At 41.3% G+C, this 23,332-nt stretch overlaps 1 pseudogene; it reads left to right on the forward strand.

The window, feature by feature from the left end:
* Positions 1–10,007: 10,007 nt before the first annotated feature.
* On the forward strand, positions 10,008–13,998 carry LOC131483806 (protein Dr1-like; annotated as a pseudogene).
* Positions 13,999–23,332: the final 9,334 nt, after the last annotated feature.

Here is a 23,332-nt window from a genome sequence, read left to right on the forward strand (position 1 = left end):
GATTGCATTAGAAAATAGTTTCACTTTCCAAAATATATAAAGAACTTACACAACTCAATACCAAAAAGCCCCAAATACTCCAGTTAAAAAATGGACAGAAGACATGAACAGACATTTCTCCAAAGAAGACATGCAGATGGCCAACAAACACATGAAAAGATGCTCAACATTACTCACCACCAGGAAAATGCAAATGAAAACTGTACTGAGATATCACCTTACGCTTGTCAGAAGGCTGAAATCAAAAACACAAGAAACAGCAAGTATTGGCGAAGATGTGGGAAAAAAAAGGAACCCTTGTGCACTGTTGGAAGGAATGCAAACTGATAGAGTCACTGTGGAAAACAGTATGGAGGTTCCTGAAAAAATTAAAAATAGAATTACCATATGATCCAGTAATTCCACTACTGAGTATTTACCCAAAGAATATGAAAACATTAAGTTGAAAAAAATATATGTACCATTCTGGTTACTGCAGATTGTTTACAATAGCTAAAGTATGGAAGCAGCCCAAATGTCCATCAAGGGATGAATGGATAAAGAAGATGTGGTATGTTTATACAATGGAAGACTACTTAGCCACAAAAAAGAATGAAATCTTGCCATTTGCAACAACATGGGATGTGGTATACATACCACATCTTCTTTATCCATTCATCTCTTGATGGACATTTGGGCTGCTGGAAGTCCAAGATCAAGGTGTCGTCACGGGATGGAGCTAGAGAGTATTGGGCTAAGTGAAATGAGTCAGTCAGAGAAAGATAAATGCCGTATGATTTCCTTCCTATGTGAAATTTAAGAAACAAAACAAATGAACAAAGAAAAAGGGAGACAAACCAAAAACTGGACACTTAACTATAGAGAACTAATGGTTACCAGAGGGGAGGTGGGTGGGGGGTGGGCGAAATAGGTGAAGGGGATTGAGAATACACTTATCTTGATGAGCACTGAGCTACATATACAACTGCTGAATCACTATATTGTACACCAGAAACGAATATACCACTGTATGTTGACTGTACTGGAATTGGAAATTTTAAGACTAGTTCACTATATAAAGCTGGGGGCAAAAAAGAAAATCCAAAAAATAAAATTAAATGAAAAATCTCAAAAAAAAAAAAAAGTTCACTTAAAAAGTTAAGTTTTAGGGGTGCCTGAGTGGCTCAGTCGGTTGAGCCTCCGACTTCAGCTCAGGTCACGATCTCGCGGTTTGTGAGTTCGAGCCCCGCGTCGGGCTCTGGGCTGATGGCTCAGAGCCTGGAGCCTGCTTCCGATTCTGTGTCTCCCTCTCTCTCTGCCCCTCCCCCGTTCATGCTCTGTCTCTCTCTGTCTCAAAAATAAATAAAACGTTAAAAAAAAATTAAAAAAAAAAAAGAACTCAATAGAATTTCCCCAAGAGGCACAATCTTGATCCGACTGATGATCCTCTCTCTCTCTCTCTCTCTCTCTCTCTCTCTGCCCCTTTCTGTCTCTTTCTCTCTCCTCTCTCTCATGCCCACACACTCCCCATTCTATCCCCATCTGGCAGCATACAAAACAGCTAGCCATCCCTACCCTCATGGAGATTACCCAACAATGTGAAGAAAGAGGCAATATGCCATTATAAATATGTCCGTTATCTATCATATTGGCAAGTGATGAGTCTCTGAGGGTAAGTGAAGCAGGGAAATGCAATGAACCATGAGGGAAGGGTAATTTTATAAGTTTAAATGAAGGTGGTCAGAGAAGGTCTCGTTGTGAAGAGACATTTGAGCAAAACCCTAAAGGAGGAGGGGGAGAAAGCCATGTGGATGTTTGGGGTGGGGGAGGTTTCATGTACAAGGAACAGTGAGGATACCCACATGGTCGGGATGAAATGGGAGAAGGGAGGTCTACAGGAGATGAGGAGGGAAGTGAGGTGAGCAGATGGTGAATATCCATGCCGCAGTGAGCTTGGGCTGCCATAACATGATCGCAGAGGCCGGTGGCTGAAACAACAGACATTTTCTCACAGAAAATTTCTCACATTATTGCAAATGGCAAGATTTCATTCTTTTTTGTGGCTAAGTCGTCTTCCATTGTATATACATACCACATCTTCTTTATCCATTCATCCATTGATGGACATTTGGGCTGCTGGAAGTCCAAGATCAAGGTGTCGTCACGGTTGGTTTCTGGTGAGACCTCTCTTCCTGGGTGTTCAGGGATGGCCTCACTATAACTTCACATAGCTTTTCCTCTGTGAATGCTTAGGGTGTTGGGAGGGGGGAGAGAGAGGCGGAAGGGAGAGAGAGAGAGAGAGAGAGAGAGATCTGGTTTCTGTCTCTTCTTTTTTTTTTTTAACTTTTTAAAAATGTTTTATTTATTATTTTAAGAGATAGGGAGTGAGCGGGAATGGGACAGAGGGAGAGGGAGATACAGAATCTGAAGCAGTCTCCAGGCTCCAAGCTGTCAGCACAGAGCCCGATGTGGGGCTCAAACTCGGGAATGGTGAGATCATGACATCAGCCAAAGTCAGATGCGTAACCGACTGAGCTGCCCAGGCCCCCCTGATTTCTGTCTCTTCTTCTAAGGACACTAGTCCTATTGGATCAGGGTCCCACCTTTCTGACCTCATTTAACTTTAATTATCTCCTTGAAGGCCCTATCTTCTAATACAGTCTCATTGGGAGTTAGAGTTTCAAAATGAGAGTTTGGGGGCAGCATGATTCAGTCCATGACCATCTACAGTTGCAGATAGTTGTAAGTCAGACGCAGGTAAGCCGTGGAGAGACATGCTCAGACTTTGTTTCTGAAAAAAATCACCTTGGTTGCTGAGAAGCTGGGAGACCAGCTAGGAGGGTCCTACAATAAAATGGGAAGAGATGGTGACAACGGTAAACCATAGAGAGTAGGATCTGCTGTGCAAATGAATTTGAGGATAATCTGGATGTGACGTTTGTCATGCCATTGAGCTCTTCTATGAACCTTCCAATTTCTTTGTATATGAACCTCTCTGATATAAGACACTGCTGTGTCTTAATCTGTTGTGAAATGTGTAAGGAATTCCATATTGATGCAAATTAATGTTAATAATAGTCAAAGTATCAAAACTTACTAACAAAAGTTTGAAATTCAGAATATTTTGCCTTTTTCTTAGTAGGATGACACTTTCACTCCCTTGCAATTTGAAAAGTTATCTTGGGTGGAAAAAAGAAACCAGGTTAAAGAAAGCATTACTGGGGAAGTCTACAGGTGTGTGTTTGGGTTGAGAAATCTGCTTTCCTCCAATCTTCACTTGGCTGGCTTTTCTTGGCATACAGGCTTCACCTCAAAAGACTTCTCGCCTAAGAGACCTTCTCCGACTGCTCCATCAAAGGTGTTTCCTGCAGTCACTTTCCATGTTATCATGCTGCTTTATTTTCCATGGCACTTGGATGCTTTGATATTTTCCTATTTGGGTGTTCATTGTTCACGGTTGGTCTGCCCCTCCTAGAATCTGCACTCCAGGAGAACAAGGTCTTTGTCTTGTTCACCAAACATTCCCAGCGTCTAGAACAGTGCCTGGCGTGTAGTAAGCCCTCAATAAATATTTGTCAAGTGGATGCAAGGATAAAAAAAGAAAGCACGGAGACCCAGCTCACCAAGACTCGCAAAGTGTGTAAGGGGAAAGAAATCCCTTCTGTGTAGTGCAATGTTGAGGTTGACAGGGGACCACACAGTAGACAAAGGGCTGGGCACATTTCAGGGCTAGAAGCTTTGTATTTTTGAAGGTTTATGTGCGGATCTGGGAGTCAAGAGATTGGGGGTTCACATCTGCTCTATCTCCAACTCACTGTGTGACTACGGTACAAATCATTAACTTCTGCAAGCATTAGTTTCTCCATCTGGGTGGTGTTACGGGCTAGTTTAAACATTTAGAAACCTTCATTGGCATATATGACTCTATTTATGCTGTTTCTTTCAGGAGATTGAGTGCTTTGTGGAATCGAGCCCTGTTTTTCCCTTTGGTTTCTGAACTGCATTTCCTTGGCAGGCGAGGTGATTAATTGCCTTGAATTCCTCTTCTCCTGCTCCATTTCCCAGCTTTTCCCAGAGAGTGTCTTCATTCAGACTGCATGACTTTGATGGGAAGGACAAGGCCTTGATCATCTGAAGATATGCCTTGGGTTGTCATTCCCCACCTTTATTCCTCTTTCTTTGCTTACTCTAGCTAGGTGAATCCCCCAGCTTTCCGCCACCCAGATATGCAGGCCTGGCCCAGTACGAGAGGGACACATATAGCTGTTAGTCATCTCCCAGTAGACAGAGTACAGAAATTAAGACTTGGGCTCAGATCCAGAAGGCCGTCCATGCCTCTCTCCTTTATTCTCCCTTGCCAGCCAGACATTCTCTGCTAGGAGGAGGCCTCAGTCCTGTAAACAGCTGTTGGGTGACTTCCTTCTTCACTTCACTGCATTCTCACCTCCAAAGAATCCAGCTTCTCTTTAGATCTGCCTCGGGCTTCTATCCTCTGGCCCTACCTAATCGTGAAGCAAGGGATGCTAACCTTGCCTAATCATGGCAAGGTATGCCATGCCATACCTAACGTGGCATGGCAGTGAATGGCATAAGCTTGGGATTCTGCCAGACTTGGGTTAAAATCTAGCAATATGACTAACTCCGTGAGCTTGGGCAAGTTACTAAATCTCTCTGGGTCTCAATTTCTCCGGTAAAATGAAGACGAGGAGGGATGGTAAGAATGAAACGAAATGACGTGAGTCAAGAATTCAGTGTAGCGCCTGGAATGCATGCAAGTGTGGTAGTTCCTGCTCTCTTCACCAAGCCGAGGGAACTCACCTGATGACATTATGCCCACTCTTTTTCCTTAGTTTCAAGGGTTGTTGCTGAAGGTTTCAAACTTTTGGTTTGAAAAGTTAATCTCCACCTTTCTGAGACCTCTAATTTGTACAAGGAGATGATCAAATGATCTTCGCCATGGGTATTATCTACTCATCAGCTTGGCTCTGATGATTAGGGTTTCTGGTGCTCAGAAACATCTCATTTCATCCTTTAAATAATTATCCTGTAAAACAAGAAAGCTGCTGTGTCAACACAATGCTACGTCGACACAGACAAAATCAGACAGAAGTTCACAGAGTTTCCCAGAGAAGAGGAACCTAGATATAGGCCATCTAGGTGATTCCAACTGGATAAGAACATGTTGATATCTTATGGACTACTTAACTCTTCTTCAAATGTTTGATGTTAGCAATATTTTTTTAAAAAAATAGTTGTATTCTGAAGCCAACCTAATCTTTTCCATGCAGTGGATGGTGCATTGGCTTCCTAGATAGCCTGGACTGATGAAGTATTTGCTTAGTGCCATGGATGGAATTTGTTTTCTCTAAAAAAGGAAATATCTCAACAGGGCATTTAGTATACATGTGCCAACTTCTCAAGTGGCACAGTAGGCTTTCTTTTTTTTAAAAATTTTTTTTTTTGACGTTTATTTATTTTTGAGACAGAGAGAGACAGAGCATGAAGGGGGGAGGGGCAGAGAGAGAGGGAGACACAGAATCGGAAGCAGGCTCCAGGCTCCGAGCCATCAGCCCAGAGCCCGACGCGGGGCTCGAACTCACGGACCGCGAGATCGTGACCTGAGCTGAATCGGACACTTAACCGACTGCGCCACCCAGGCGCCCCTTAAGTGGCACAGTAGGCTTTCTTGAGGGGCATGTAATGTTTTCTGGTTTTAAGTTCTAACTTATCCTATAGGTTACAGCAATGAAGTGGAGCAGAATCTGTTGGTGTTAAGAAGTCTTAGTGCTAGAAGAAAGAAAAAGAAAGAGAGAGAGAGAGAGAGAGAAACAACAAACAATGGAAGCATTGTAAGAAGTATTTATAAGTCAAATGTTACAGAGAAAAACTCCAAACCAAAACCTATTTCAAAAAATGTTGGAGGAAATGGTATATCTTTTATGTGCTTAAGAAAACAGTTAAAAAGAACTTCACAGCATTGGGTCTATTAAGTACATTTATTCCAGTGATTTCCCAGATATTTCCAAGTTCCATTTAAAACAGAAGTCTCCTATCAAGAAATCCTTTGAAATTATTTACTCTTTTATGGTTGTAAAGTATGGAAACATAATACTTTTAATGGAAACTCTAATAAACGGCACATGCTATGAAGTGTCTACTGATGTGCTTTATAGGTTAGGGCTCTTACGTCACACGAACTTGCCAGTCTACGCTTCTGATCCCCGTAAATGCCCCAGTGATGTGGAAGAGGACAACTGGAAGGGCAAGGCCGTGCAAGAATGGCCTGGATCATTCATCCTCAGCAGAAAGATACGGCAGCCGCAGTCCTTCTGACAGGAAGCAAATTTGGCCAGCAGGCGGAAACAGAATTATGTGGATTAAGGACTTTGTTGTGCTTGAGGGATGGTGACTTGGTGGTCACCATAACTTGAAAAAAGGTTTTTCTTATATTCAATATAAAGGAATGTTTTGTATAAGCCTGGTTGTGAATCCCCAGAATAAAATAGTATGTAACATTTTTAGCACGTATTTAATTGGCAACAGAAAAATGAAAACCACTTGACTTATAATGTTGAAATGGTATTCTGGTTAAAATCAACTCCCATACAAGACAATTTAATGTGCTTCACCAAATGCATATTTTCATGCAAAATAAATGTATTTTAAAGTTATATATCCTTAATTTTATGCTGAAATGGTACTTGCAGTCCACAGATGCATTCCCCTCCCCCACCCCAGCAAATTAATTTTCAGTGAAATGTTTTCAAAGCATTTTTACTTGTATATGCTTCAAATTAACAATTTGAAGCAAATAGTAATTGATTTATTGACATCTGATGGATTCGTGCTTGTGTTCCTTGGTTTGAAAATCTTGTTAAAATGTTGTTAATAATCTATGGATATACATTTTAAACAACTGTCATTAAATTTAGAATAACTGTCATTAAATAAGGAGAAGTAAATTTCATAGTGTAGTTGCCATATATTTAAATACCAGTGGATGATTGGAAGCAGATTTATTGAGGGTTTAATCAAGGCTGGATAGATTCATGCCTTTTCAGCAACTATATTCATTTTATATTCTTTTGTTTCATTTTTCTATTTTAAAATGAATGGTTTGTAGGTATGTGAACTAGTCTCATATCAAAAGCTGAAGCATCAATTAATTAGTACCAAAATATATAGGATGTGCTATACTGCTCAAGATAATTCAAGACTGTATATTAATCCTTAGTGAACCTGGTACAGTCTTTCCCGAAAGACCCAGAGAAGCCCAGAGAGGAATGGCCGTTAGGAAGAGAGAAGAAATTCACCTGATTTTGTTCATATTTGCCACTTGGTAAAACAGTTCTCTAACCTCTTTTAAAATGCCTTTGATTCTATGGCTAAAATATCAAAGACTGATACTTTTAACAACATGGTTCAGAAATGTCAGTTTGATACACTTGGACTATCCTGTTTTAGTTTCATTTTATTTTGAAAGAACAAGACATATCTTCCAAACTATCTGGAGAGGTTGGTTTCTTTTTGCCAGGCTTCAGCCCACCCTATCCCGAGTTTGAAGCATTTTGTTAGATGCCTTTGATCTTCTGTTTGACTTCTGCTTCATGGAAAAATGCTCATAAACCTTCAGAGAATGGCTTTCTTTACTTTTAGCTTTATTCAAGTATTATAAACAGTGGACAGATCTATAGCAAAACGATTTTAAGAGCACTTAGGACCCACATGCTAATTTATTTGCTCACCACCAAAAAGGCTTGCTTGGTAAAAAGAAGTTTAAAAAGTTCAACTTGGCTTCGTGAAAAAAACAAAAAAAACAAAAAAAACTCCACTTTTAAGTGGCTAAAAGGATTGCATTTCGGGTTTTTTTTTCCTTTTTGAAATATTAAGATCTCTAAAGCAACAATCTTTAAAGATGTTATGCACAAGGATTGGCATGACGTTTGAAATGGCTTCAAGAGTTCCTGTTACTCTTGACATGCTGGCAAACACTTCACAGATGTGCTTTCTCACTGCAGCCCCGTCAAGAGAGAATACAAAATCCACGACTACAAACAAGTCCCCGCATGTCTTAATGCTAGGGCAAGAGTGGGCTGGAAGATGTCAGGGTGAGATGTCCTCTAATCCATCATTACTCCAGCCTCATTGTTGCCTCTCCACAAATGATGGGATCTACCAATTGAGCTCCACGTTCTTGGATGTTGGATAACAATTGTGGTTTCAGATAAAACAAACAAACAAACAAACAAACAAACAAAATTAGAAATCTTTGCCATTTGGCATTTTGCAATTCTGAAGACGTCTTTCGGTATAAAATGTGGGAAAGGTTTAGAGATCGTTTGTGCTATAGCTTTTTATTTTTTTTATTTTTTAAATTATTTTAAATTTTTTTCTAACATTTATTCATCTTTGAGAGACGGAGTGTGAGTGGGGGAGGGGCAGAGAGAGAGAGAGAGAGAGAGAGGGAGACACAGAGTCTGAAGCCGGCTCCAGGCTCTGAGCTGTCAGCACAGAGCCTGATTCGGGGCTCGAACTCACAGACCGCGAGATCATGACCTGAGCCGAAGTCAGATGCTTCACCGACTGAGCCACCCAGGTGCCCCTATGCTATAACTTTTTAAAAATGGAGTCTTCTAGAGCTCTACAGGAGTTGCAAACTGATGTGTCCTATGCTGAATCAGTACTGATGAGGGACTTTATTTGGACAACCGCTTAATTTCATGTTAAGATTCAGATTTCAGCTTCAGCTCTAGCAACACTGGCATTTTCTCCAGCAACACCAATTGGAAATAGTAGCGGCTGCACATTTCATAGGGACTGTTTAATTTTTTAAAGAATTTTCTCCACTTTTAACCATGACACTGGGCTTCTTGGCTCATTTACCCATGGTCTTTAGGTGGCATTTGGGTCTGTGACTCCTGTAGCGTAATATCACTCTAAAATACTAATGATGTTACTGCTGTGTCTGTATGAGGGAGTCTGAAAAATTTAAGTTCTGTTCTCAGGAGATACCCATTATGCAAAACTGATCCTTGTTCTTTAGCAGGACATTATGTTGATGCAGAAGTTGCTTGGGAAATCTACAAACCATTCTCTCAATGGATCTGACTCAGTGGTCTTAGTCATTGATGGTGGAACTTCAGGGTGGTAAGGAGTTCTATTCTGGGCTCAGTGGGAGAACCATCTCTCGCCATGTGGGTGGCATATAATATGCAAACCCCCCAAAGAATGCCAGTTCCGGGAGGACGACTCCTTGTCAAATTCTGTGTACCTGGAAAAGTGTTTGGCATGCCCGCGAATATTCTGGAATGAACTAGATGGATTATTTATGGAACGTTCAAACTTAACTTGAACAGGAAATAGTTTAAGAATGGCCATTATTATTATTACTGATCACTGAATGCCTTCTATGTGTTAGGTAGCTTACAAGCACCATTTGATTTATTTCTCACCGCAATTCCACAGGAGAGGTGTTGTTTACCTGTTACATATGGGAACACTGAGAATCAGATTTTTAATGTCTGGTCATATGCCTAGAAACACCAGTGGTAAAGGCAGAGGCGCGGGCAGCTGCAGGTGGCGCTCTGGCTCCTTAGAGCCATGCCCGCTGGGCGTCTGCCTGGTAACCTCGGTGAGGCCAGGGCCCCTAGATCTTGCCTCTCCTCCGGCGTGTTGGGGACAGGTTAGGCAACAGCACCCGCTCCTCTGAGGAGACACAAAGGTGGTTCTCCAGTGCTCAAATTTCTGGACCACCTTTCCTTTCTCCTCTCCGACGTTGGGCAGTCTTGTCCCCATTCTCTTTAGCCCCCCCCCAGAATTTCTCGCCCTAAATCTCCCCCACATGGGTGCTCCCCACCTTCATAAACCACCTCTTCCCCCACTCCCCTCATTTTCTTCATCCTCTTCGCGCTCCTGGGATCACACTTTGAGGGCAGCCTTTGAAAAACGGAATAGTGGACCAGAGCGGGGTGGGGGTGGGGTGGGGTGGGGGGTTAATAGTCCGGGGGCGTGCCAGGGAGGGAGATACGATGGCTTCCTCATCTGGCAACGAGGACGCTTTCACGATACCTAGAGCTGCTATCAATAAGATGATCAAAGAGACTCTCCCCAAGTCTGGTGGCCAACGATGCCCGGGAGCTGGTGGTGAACTACTGCACTGAATTCATTCACCTCGTATCTTCTGAAGCCAATGAGATTTGCAACAAATCTGAAAAGAAGACCATCTCACCTGAGCATGTCATACAAGCACTAGAAAGTTTGGGCTCTGGCTCTTATATCAGTCAAGTAAAAGAAGTCTTACAAGAATGCAAGACTGTAGCATTGAAAAGAAGAAAGACCAGCTCTTGTTTGGAAAACCTTGGCACTCCTGAAGAAGAGTTATTGAGACAGCAGGCAAGAATTATTTGCAAAAGCCAGACAGCAACAAGCAGCACTGGACCAGCAGGAATGGCTTCAAGTCTGCTTGACTCCAAAATATATGTTCTTTCTTGGGGTGCCAGGGTGGCTCAGTTGGGTGAGCATCCGACCCTTGATTGCAGCTCAGATCATGGGATCGAGCCCCGGGTCAGGCTGAATATGGAGCCTGCTCAAGATTCTCTCTCTCTTTCCCTCTGCTTCTCCCCTGCTCACTTTCTCTCTCAAAACAAAACAAAATATGTGTTCTTTCTGCTATTCTTTGTTTCCTTTTATTTATTTATTTATTAAAAATTTTTTTTTTTAACGTTTATTTATTTTTTAGACAGGGACAGAGCATGAACGGGGGAGGGTCAGAGAGAGAGGGAGACACAGAATCCGAAACAGGCTCCAGGCTCTGAGCTGTCAGCACAGAGCCTGACGCGGGGCTCGAACTCACAGAGTGTGAGATCGTGACCTGAGCCGAAGTCGGCCGCTTAACCAACTGAGCCACCCAGGCGCCCCTCTTTGTTTCCTTTTAAATAGAAGATCATATTTGGAAACATTAAGTGAAGTGATGATGGAAAGGTTCTATCTAAAAGACACCAAAACATCTGACAAATTGCTGACATCATGAATTTAGTCAATTGGCTTGGCTATTTATTCCACAAAATCAGCAGTTTGTGAGTTTACTGATCAGTTGTGGACCTTGTAGGGGAGCTGGGAGAATGGAGCACGCAAGAGTTAATCTGTGAAGTGGGATCAGAAAGGTTACAAGACTGCCCACATTGAATTGGTTATTCAGCCTTAGACCCTCTCCTCTCACCTGGCAAGTGGCCTTCCTGACCCCATCCTTTTTCATCCAGAGCCTAAAGGGTTGAATTTTCTCAGGGTGTCCCCTTTACCTCTGATTTGTCCCACTATGGCTTAAAAAGGTGGCCAAACTCCCAAAGCTTTTGGCCTTCCTTGCTTCATGTTGACCTGTCTGCTTTATCTCAGATCTCCATCTTGGTACATCTACCTCTGGCCTGGTAATCTTGCTCCAACCTCTGATTTCTCCCCTAGCCTGGAAGTTTGGTGTTATGTATTTTTGACCTTGAACAGTAGCCAGATCCAGTTAATCCAACGATAGGAGTGTAGCACACAAGACTCAAGGCAACTGACTTTAGTTGGACTGATCTGAACGGGTCAATGTAGCATGAGTCTTGGAAAGTTGTTTAACTTCTGTGGCTCATGATTACATTTTCCTCTCTTCTTCATAGAGTTGTGGGAACAGCTTTAATGGTGCTTATAAAGTTGTTAATTGAAAACGCTCATGGGGGCACCTGGGTGGCTCAGTCAGTTAAATGTCCAACTTCAGCTCAGGTCATGATCTCATGGTTTGTGGGTTTGAGCCTCAAATCAGGCTCTGTGCTGACAGAGTGGAGCCTGCTTGGGATTTTTTCTCTCTCTGCCACTTGCACTTTCTCTTTCTCTCAAAATAAACTTTTTACAAAATTAAAAATTAAAAAAAAAAGAAAATGTTCATGAATTCAAGGTAGTATATTAGTAACATTTTAAATCAAGTTTCTATTAATTTATATCTAAAAATAATTACATAGGTATAGTACAAAAATAGTTTTCAAATACAAAAATCAAATAATTATGAAATCCAAAACAGAGAATCAAAACTGAAGCAATGTATAAAATGATAACCATCAAGGGAAAATAATGAACAACTTATTTGACTTTTTTAGATAAAATTTTCTTAGATAACATTTTTATCTGTATCTCTCACCATAATTTTTTCATTAAAAAATAGTATAGTTTAGGTATAGTAAAATTCACCCTCTTTAGTAGAAAGTTCTATGAGTTATGTCAAATGCATAGTCACATAACTACCACCATATTAAAAATATACAATAGTTCCATCACACCAAAATATTTTCTTTGCATCTTGGTAGTCAGATTCTACCCTCAACCCCAGTCCCTTATAATCAGGGACAGCCAATATAAAATATTTGGATTCCCTAACCATTTGCAGATATCATCTGGCTCTTTTCACACTGCCCTGTGGGAATTGGGGTTAGAGTTATCAGCACAAGAAAATACTGATATTCTGGTGATTGCTATCACTATAAGTAATGAAATACTTTCCTATGATGCAAGAATCTTGTGCCCTCTGCCAGCATCCATGAAAACAGGGCAGGTTAACTTGTTTATTTGCAAGTATGGTAAAATTTGAGGCCATTTATATGATTCTCGACTAGCTTATTTATTCCTTTCCAATATATATGTCTTATTTTTTTTTTCTTGCCTTGTTGCATTGGCTAAAAATTCTAGTATGATGTTGAAAAGGAATTGTAGGAGGGACACCTTTGGATTGCTCCCAATCTTGAGGAAGGTGGGACATCCAGTTTCTCACTGTTAAGTATGACACAAGGTGTTGGTTTTGGTAGATGACTTGTGTCAGTTTTAGATGTTCCCTTTTATTCCTTGTTTGCTCAGTTTTTGCTGAGGATTTTTTTCATCTTTGTTCAAGATGGATATTGGTTTGTACTTTTATTATAGCATCTTTGTTTTGATTTTGGCATCAGAATAATGCTGGCATAATTAAATAAATTGAGAATTGTTCCCACCTTTTCTATATACAAACTCTGGAAGAGTTTGTACAAAGTGGTGATTATTTCTTTCTTAAACATTTGGTAGAACTTACAATGAAGTCATCTGGGCCTGGAATTTTCTTTTCTGAAAGGCTTTAAATTAGAAATTCAATATCTTTAAAAGATATAGGACTAGTCAAGCTATTTATGTCTTCTTGAAGGATCTTTTTTTAGGATGCTTAAGATCACTGGTTGATAGTTCCAACATCTGTCATGTTTAAGCATGATTCTGTTGATTGCTTTGTCTCTTAGGAGTGTGTTATTTTTATTTGCTGCTTTGTATGTCTTGCAATTGTTGATTGAAAGCTGTACATCTTATGTAGAACAGTACAGACTGAGGTTGATAATGGGCATGACTTTTATTTTGCTAGGCCTTTAATGTGTGGGAAATCGTTCAAGACAGTAGGGGTGGGTTTGGGTTATTTTCCTGCTATGTTTACAGTCACTACCACAAGCTTCAACTTCTAGCATTACCTTGTGTTTAGGGTAAGGAGTGGTTTGCCAGAAGGTTTTTCTTAATATCTTCTTCACTCTCAGATTTAAGTCTTCCCATTAGGCCTGTTCCTCACAAAGGGCTCTCTCCATACTTTTGAGGACTGGATACCTGTTTCTTGAGTTTGCTAGCCTGGTGTTGGGAATGGACTGGAGGTGTGTTTTATTGTTCTGTTTCAGTCCCAGTCTTAGATAGGTGCTCCATTCTGTGTCTTAGAGGTGGGGCCTTTGCAACAATTCTTCTCACCCAGAGGTTGGCAATCTCTAATGATCTGAGCCTAGATGTATTCCTCCCTGTCCTCAGAGGGTTTTGTCTGCTCCTTTTCTCACCTGAAATGTGTCTTCATCTGTACCTTGAGGGTAACAGGGTTTAATGCCCTTCCTCCAATGGGATAAGGCTTTTATTCTGTAGGAGACATATGAGAGGATATGGGAAGATCTTCATGCCTTCATCTCAGTGGATGCTCTTTCTTTCTCCAGGGATGTACCCTAAGAGATGCTTCTTCAGATTTTCATTCTATGTCCAGTTTTTCATGCACACTCAGTGAGGTCTGTGAGAGGGCCCTATAGGGGAGTGTGAATTTCTCTATCTCTGTGGCTCTCGGCAGTTCTGTGCTTTCACTCTAAACTTTATACCATATACTCTCACACTTGACCTTTAAATGTTCGTTAACAATTTCAGCAAAATTTTTAATTTTCCCAAACTGGCAGAGCAGGAGGTGTCAGTATGGAAGTTGACATTTGCCACAACAAAGACTGAAAGGTTTGGTGCAAAGAGCCCAAGGACCAGGGCATCTACCTGAGACCGTTGGTCACGTTGTATGGGTTTCTGGCCAGATGAACCGACTCTACCATTAGCCAAGTTGTGTTGAAGAAGTTGTTCAAGAATTGCACCAACCGGCCACCTCTGTCCCTCTCCTGGATGATCTGTAAGATGAAGCTGCCTGGCAAGGAAGACAAAACAGCTGTGGCTGTAGGGACTAGAACTGATGATGTGTGTGTCAGGAGGTGCCCAAACTGAAGGTGGACGTGCTGCAAGTGAGCAGCCATGCCCAGAGCTGCACCCTCAAAGCTGGGGGCGAGATCCTTGCCTTTGACCTGTTGGCCCCAGACTTCCCCAAGGACTGTGGCACCATCTTGCTCTCTAGTCCATGCAAGCGCTGAGAGGTATACAGGTATTTCAGCAAGGTCCCAGGAACCCTGCACAGCCACACCAAATCCTACATGTAATTCAAGGGCCAGAAGTTGGAGTGGCCCAGAGGCTTCAGGGTGAGCCTTGGCTACTAAAATGAACCCCACATCCTGCCTTGTTATTGAAAAGATTTTGGATGCTAAAAAATCCCCCCAACTTTAGCCAAATTTTTCTTACCAGCTTGTATAGCCTCTGGTGTTTGCTGCAGCTAAGTAGGTGCTCTTCCTGGAGGCATCTTTGTTTGCATTTCTTAAATTAACTATTTGCCCTGAGACCACAGGTCTGTGATAGATTCAATAAAAGTTGGATTTTTGTAAATTATCTAGTCTTTTTTTTTTTTTTATCACAAGTATGGTGTGATGTTCTTTCCTGTTTCCTACATCCCATAGTGAAGCCAGAAACCCTATTTCTTGACCTATAAGAAAATTTGTTTCTAGGTTTTCAAACCATCTATGAGTAAATTGTATTTTACAGACCAAATGTCAGTTAGGTCATTTTGGACCTCAAGTAAAGAAAATCCAATCCAAAATACATAAACCAAAAGTTTGTATTATCTCAATGGGAGAGGTTTAGTTAAATCAAGTCAACAATTTTGTTAGGGTTCTAGGTTCTTTCTCTTTTCCACTGTGCTAGTCTCAGGACATTGTTGTGTCCTTTAGAGTAACTTCCTCCAGTGTCCCAAGTGGGCTACCAAAGTTCTGGACATCACATCACAGAGGTAAAAACAAACAAGCCACATATAAAAATATAAATAAAATCAATGGCCAATTGATATCTTTTTTTAAAAGTAGTCTTCATGCCCAGCATGGAGCCCAATGCAAAGCTTGAACACACGACCCTGAGATGAAGACCTAAGCTGAGATCAAGAGTTAGACACTCAACTGACTGAGCCATCCAGTGCCCCCACATCATTATTTTTTAAGGGAAAGGAAAATGTCGCAAGAGGCTTCCTATCAAATTTGCCAAATGTCTTATTGAACACATACCCATTGCTCAATTGTTGCTAGAATAGGAATGGAGCTACCCTATTTGATTTAACATCAAGATTTGCCTCTGGGCTAGAAAGGGAACAAATTCCACTGAAGAGCATGGCCACCTGATAGCTGAGAAAAATCAAGATTCTATGAGCAAAGAAGAATATGGGGGAATGGTTGTGACTAGTGGTTCATGACTGTTAGAGTTCATAAGGCATAAAGAGGACAAGCTTTGCAGTCAGGTGTATCTAGGTTCAAATCCTAGATTTGTACTTTGGAAAGTACAAAGGGGATAATATTTTGTAAATACTAAGTAGTTAACTATTTCTCTCTTTCTTTCATGAAATCATGTTCCTTGGCATTCATTTTGATCTTATAGCTCAGGAAGGGGCCATGGATAATGCCACCTCATGAAAGTAGAGGAGATGATTTTAAATATGGTAAATTCAGAATATAGTAGCTATTGTTATCCCACAACAATATTATAAATTGTTATAATATATTTAGCTGATAGTTTTTTCTAATTAAAGGCTCTTTATTATGGCTGCATGTTCTACTTTGAGAGAAGATAGAGAAGTATTTTCTAGCTCAAATGCAGAGTGAGAGGCCTTTGGTTGATCTCCCCTTCTGTGATAACAAGGGACAGGGTCATATGGCCAAAATGGCAATTTAAGGCTTTTCCATTATAGAGGAGGGGCCTGTATTCCTTTTGTTTTTTATTAAAAAAATTTTTTTAATGTTTTTTATTTATTTTTGAGAGAGAGACAGAGTATGAGCTGGTCAGGGGCAGAGAGAGAGGGAGACAGAATCCACAAAGCAGACTCCAGGCTCTGAGCTGTCAGCATAGAGTCTGACACGGGTCTTGAACCCATGAACCACGGGATCATGACCTGAGCTGAAGTTGGACACCCAACCACAGCTGTGAAGTATACAGGGCCAAAGAGGTACAATGGAAGAAAGAGAGAGCTTGAGGAAACAGTGTTTGTCTTTTTGTTCACAGCTATGGGACTCTGCAATGAAAAAGAAAAGAGCTCTGGACAGGTAAAAAATAGTTTTGACAAGTTTAGAAAGACTGTTATTTACCTTTTACCATAACATAAAGATAAGACACTGTTCAGGTTAAAGTGCAGTGCATCTAGAAGAGAATCAAAAAGGCAAATGAGCCTTTTTTTGTATATCCCTCATCAAAGAAGTTATTTTGCTTTGGTTTTTAAAATTTTTTTTTCAACGTTTTTTATTTATTTTTGGGACAGACAGAGACATAGCATGAACGGGGGAGGGGCAGAGAGAGAGGGAGACACAGATCGGAAACAGGCTCCAGGCTCTGAGCCATCAGCCCAGAGCCTGACGCGGGGCTCGAACTCACGGACCGCGAGATCGTGACCTGGCTGAAGTCGGACGCTTAACCGACTGCGCCACCCAGGCGCCCCTGCTTTGGTTTTTTAAAAAAATTTATGCCTAGCCTTCTTAATCTCTCAGCATATTTATTTCCCTAAGGCCCTTGATCATATTAGTTCCTGGAGTAGTCTTTCCAAATTGAAAGTGTTATATCCATGCTGTAAGAATAGGATGGGCCTCCACCCATAATTTGATTTCAGTGTAAGAGACATCCCAAGAGCATATGAAAATACAGGGTTAGTTTCCTGAGAGCCTCTGGTCACAACATTTTTATCAACCTATCAACACATAATTTTGTTTTATGTGTGTGTCTGTTTAAAAACATCTTATTTAATATATATTGTTGATTCACTAACAATGAACTCACAGAAACATCACTATAACTCATGCTCTAACACATGCTCTGTCAGACTTCTTAAGTGTTGCCAGAAAACTTCACACAGATCGCTGTCTCACTTTTGTTTCATTTTTATTTTCTTAATTACCAGGGAAGGGGGAAATCTTTGTGTGTGGCTATTTGCCATTTGGTTTCCCTTTGCTGTGAGTTGCCTGTTCAGATCATTTACCCGCTTTTCTTTTTGATGGCCCCTTTCCCATTAATTTATAGATTTTTAAAATGTACATTTTGTATGCTAATATTTTCTTGAATGTATGTTCTATATTGTCTTCTAATAGTGTGTCTTTACATTTTGTGTAGATGGCCTTTGTCATACAGAAAATTTTAATTGCTTTCATGAGGTAAATTTTGTGTTTTCTTTAATAAATTCTTCTTTTTAAAAAAAATTTTTTTTAACGTTTATTTATTTTTGAGACAGAGAGAGACAGAGCATGAACGGGGGAGGGGCAGAGAGAGAGGGAGACACAGAATCTGAAACAGGCTCCAGGCTCTGAGCTGTCAGCACAGAGCCCGACGCGGGGCTCGGACTCACGGACCGCGAGATCATGACCTGAGCCGAAGTTGGACGCTTAACCGACCAAGCCACCCAGGCGCCCCTAAGAAATTCTTCTATACCATAAGGTCATAAAGATATTTCCTCTATATTGACACTCTCCACACTGTCTTCTCATAACTTTAAAGTTTTGCATTTCGCAGACCTTTAATCAACACAGAATTCATTTTTATATATGAGGTCTGTAGGGATTTGTTTTTAAACTATAAGGATATAGTCAGTTTTCTCTACCTCACTTACTAGATAGATCTTTCTTTCTCCACTATTTATTCTGTCACTGTCATGCACCGCCCCTCCCTCCCCACCCCCCCCACCCCCTGTCCCAGCCCTCCCTCCCAAGCACCAGAAGTACGTATACCAAGTTCTCTGTATGTGTATGTCTGGCTGGGGTCTTCTATCTTGTTCTATTAGTTCATCTAGTTATCCTCAAACTAATATCACATTGTTTATTTTATTAAAAAAATTTTTTAAACGTTTATTTATTATTATTATTTTTTTTTTTTTTTAATTTTTTTTTTCAACGTTTTTTATTTATTTTTGGGACAGAGAGAGACAGAGCATGAACGGGGGAGGGGCAGAGAGAGAGGGAGACACAGAATTGGAAACAGGCTCCAGGCTCCGAGCCATCAGCCCAGAGCCTGACGCGGGGCTCGAACTCACGGACCGCGAGATCGTGACCTGGCTGACGTCGGACGCTTAACCGACTGCGCCACCCAGGCGCCCCTAAACGTTTATTTATTATTGACAGACAGAGAGACACAGAGAGTGAGCAGGAGAGGGGCAGAGAGAGAAGGAGACACAGAATCCAAAACAGGCTCCAGGCTCTGAGCCATCAGTACAGAGCCCGACGCGGGGCTCGAACTCACAAACTGCAAGATCATGACCTGAACCAAAGTCTGTCACCCAACCGAGCCACCCAGGTGCCCCTATATCACATTGGTTAAAGACCAAAGCTTCATAATCAATCTTGATATTTGGAAGGGCAAGATGCTCCCCTCTTTATTCTTATTTTTTGAAATTATCTTGATTGCTCTTGATCCTTTACTCTTCCATATGCATATTAGGATCAGTTTGTCAAATTCAGTCAAAAGCCCTGTTAAACTTTGAATTAGAGTGGCAATAAATTCATAGACTACTTTGAGAAAAATTGTCATTCTTACAACACTGAGTGTTTTCATCTGTTAACATTCTGTACATTTTCATGTCCTAAAACACTTTTTTTTTTTTTTTAAGTAGACTCCATGCCCAGCATGGAGTCCAACACGGGGCTTGAACTCACAACCCTTAAATCAAGGTCTGAGCTGAGATCAAGTGTTGAGCGCTCAATTTTCAATTTTATATGTAGAAAATCACATTATTGGTTAATACTGACCATACCGTTTTGCTCATTCTTTGAGTTCTTCTCTCTGTCTTTGTTTCTGTTTCTGGACTTCTATCCTGAATCTAAGCAGGAAAAGTGAGCATTTTTGCCTTCTCCCTGATTTTGAACATAAAACTAATATAATGCTATGTGTCAATTATATCTCAACTAAAAAATAATGCTTCTAATGTTTCATGTTTAGAATGACATTTGCTTTAGGTTGTTGGTGGTACCTACATCAGGTTAAGAAAATTTCTTTTTGTTCCAAATTTACTACATCTTTCTATCTTCCTTTTTTCTTCCTCCCTTCCTCTCTTTTCTCTTTCTCTTCCTCACTTCCTTTTGTAAAAGGTTAATAAATATTAAATTTTACTAAAAGTTTGTGCATCTATGTTTATAACTATGTTTAACATATAATTTTTCTCCTAGTATATTGTCCTTGTGGAAGTTTATTTTTATTTATTTGTGTGTACTTTGTGGAATTTTCTTTTACATAAATCTTTTTTCTAAAGGTTTGTTCGTTTTTGAGAGAGGGAGAGAGAGACAGAGTGCTAGCAGGGGAGGAGCAGAGAGAGGGGGACACAGAATCCGAAGCAGGCTCCAGGCTCTGAGCTGTCAGCAGAGAGCCTGATGCGGGGATTGAACCCATGAATCATGAGATCATGACCTAAGCCAAAGTCGGGTGCTTAACCGACTGAGTCACCCAGGCAACCTGCCTTGTGGAATTTTAATAGCAATGTTTCGCTAGCTTCATAAAAGAAACTGGGGGGCTACTCCTGTTTTTTAGTCTCAAGAACTCTTGTGTAATGTAGGAATTATATGTTCCTTGAAGGCTGGGTGGTATCCGATCCAATACCTTTTTTGTATATTAGGTCGAATGTGCACCTAATAACTCTAATGTTAATAATCATTAAATTACTATTTGTAATTATATTAATAAGTTATGTTAACATAAAATAATATTTAATTCAATTATTAAATTAATATACTAATAATATAACTTAATATATAAATTAAGTTAATACATTTCATATGTTACATGAATATAATTTAATATGTAATATTTTCTTCTTACCTCACAGTTGAGGCAGCAGCTGTATTCCAGCTACTCCAATAATGCCCTGGTTTTCTTTTTTGGAACCTTTTGAGCGTATCCTCTTTCTCTGGGAATTGAAAAAACTCCCGGGTGATCTGAGTGTGTTGAGTAACACAGGCCTAGCCTTCTTTTTTTTTTTTTTTAAATTTTTTTTAACGTTTATTTATTTTTGAGACAGAGAGAGACAGAGCATGAACGGGGGAGGGTCAGAGAGAGGGGGAGACACAGAATCGGAAGCAGGCTCCAGGCTCTGAGCCATCAGCCCAGAGCCCGACGCAGGGCTCAAACTCACGGACCGTGAGATCATGACCTGAGCTGAAGTCAGACGCTTAACCGACTGAGCCACCCAGGCGCCCCCACAGGCCTAGCTTTCTGACGGATTCTCAGAGGAACTTTCTCCTTGGCTTCTCCTGTCTCTCCAATGCTCACTGAGGTGACCTGCAAATTGCCTGACTGTGGTGTTAGGATCTTATTTCAAACACTGAGAGGAACGAGGCTGTGTGTGAAAACAAGCTTTTATACCTTTCCAGTTGACTCCAACCCATTCCTAGAGTGGTCTCTTAAAAAACCTTATGCATATCTCAAATTCAAGGGAAGTTAGTTCTGGTTTTAATAAAGCACTGTCAAGCAATATTATGAGGCATTAATCCATTCTAAAATAAGAAAGTGGAGGAGATATCGCAAGATCAGTCATGTACCATTTGAGGGCTCCTTGCAGATGTTTAGGCCACCATAGGCTTTTTTTTTTTTTTTTTTTTTTTTTTTTTTTAATTTTTTTTTTTTTTTTCAACGTTTATTTATTTTTGGGACAGAGAGAGACAGAGCATGAACGGGGGAGGGACAGAGAGAGAGGGAGACACAGAATCGGAAACAGGCTCCAGGCTCTGAGCCATCAGCCCAGAGCCTGACGCGGGGCTCGAACTCACGGACCGTGAGATCGTGACCTGGCTGAAGTCGGACGCTTAACCGACTGCGCCACCCAGGCGCCCCCACCATAGGCTTTCAAGAGAACAGGCCGCATGGTCAAGGCCAGTTCTTCCCTTCCCTTGGTGAGATCTGGAACGAACCATGACATCTCTGACCCTCTTAGCTGCCCTTTCTTCCAGCTGGGTACCTGAGAACTCCTTTTATGTTCTAGATATGAAGCCAACCTGGACAGCACAATCTCAAAATCCCAACACCGGATCTTCTTTCTATCGATTTGCGGATAATGGGCTTAATCAGGCCATTGAAAAGGAAAGGCACTTGATCCTTCGTTTTCATTTCTGAGCTTTATTTTCCCTTCACTTTCACCTTTATTCCCTGAAATCAGTATTGCCTAGAAATTCTTCCTACCACAATTATGTTGCTTTCCCAGAAACTCTGGAGCCTTCCCAGCCCACACCCAGGCCCCTGCATGCCACCATTCTTACTCACAGCTCCTGCGGGTTTTTCCAAGACAGAGAAGATTCAAAACACACTCTTTGAGGCAAAATGGCCCCAGGAGGAGATTCACGCTAACATAACAGAGTCTGACAAGGAGTGTAGCTTATTCCGACCCCTCTCCCATATCAGGATACATATTTGAGAAGAATTGCCAAGTATTAAATAAAAAAAGCACACAACTTCATTCTTGTGGTTTTTGTACCCCATTTCAGACAGGCTTGGACAAATTCTACTAATTCTATTGTAAGTGATGGCTCTGAAAACATTTCCAACAACTTGAAGGAGAAAAGAGACAAGCAGGGAGGAAGGGTGGGTAAGATAAGCCTGATCGGCTCCAGAGGGGCCACCCAATCTGCTGTGGGAAGCTGCTGCCACTCACCTTTCAAACTTTTTGAAAATTTGCTCCTATGGAGGAATAGATTGGTGGAGGTGAGGGGACACACAAGTGAAGAAGAAAGAAGGTGTATCCCCTCCTGAAAAGGGAGGTTAGCTTGGTTCTGCAGTCCTGTGTGGAACGGCTGTTGTGTATAGAAACGAGCAATGACCACCTGCTGGCTGAACCAAAAGATAGGACCTGGCATGGGTGGTTGTCCAGGTACTGGGATTGATCAAAACAGACCTAAGATTGTAAGTGTGTGGTGTTCAAAGCAACGCCTGGGGCTGGAAACATGAATGGATTTAAAACATGAAGCCCAAAGCGGATCACAAGGAGTAAAACCAAGAGCTGGAGGAAGAGTGAGCAACTGGGCCCAGAACAGGTGTAGGAGGTGAGGCCTAGAAAAATCCTTCAGAGAATGCCTTTGAAGGAGGCATCACAGTAACCTTACAGTGCAGAGAAAGCTGTACCGGGCCCAGCCCGATCAGAGAAGTGAATCACAAAGTTTCATCCTCAAGAATGGACATACCGGAAGAGGAGACGGCCACAAAAACAGGTAAATGTACACCGTATCATAGCTGTAATCATGTCTGTAATCTCTGTAATGCTAAAGTAAAAAATAGAGGAGCCTTAGTGGGTCTGTTGTGGGGTCAGTGCTATGGGAAGTTTTGCAGAAGAGGCCATGATTAAGCAGGAGCGATGCTGGCAGATAAAGAGAACAGCATGCGCGAAGATACAGAGCCATAACACAACATGGTGTGGAAGGAGCCATAGCAGCGAGATCATTCTGGAGGGGAGGGAGGAGGGGTAAGCGTGAACGTCAAGACTGGAAAAGAGGATCTATGAGCTGGCATAATGACGGAGGGCCTCAAATTCCATGCTAAGGAGTTGGGTCTGTTTAGTTTTCATTCGGGAGTATGGAGCCACTGATGTGTTATCACCTGGGCTGTGTGACTTCATCAGTTTTGAGTTTCTGAAGAATGCATTCCTGGAGGGAGTGGCTATAGCACAGAACACTCCTCTGGGCTACAAAAACAAAAGGACTTGACCAGTTAG

This window comes from Neofelis nebulosa, chromosome 8, assembly GCF_028018385.1.
Source record: "Neofelis nebulosa isolate mNeoNeb1 chromosome 8, mNeoNeb1.pri, whole genome shotgun sequence".
Lineage (NCBI taxonomy): Eukaryota > Metazoa > Chordata > Mammalia > Carnivora > Felidae > Neofelis > Neofelis nebulosa.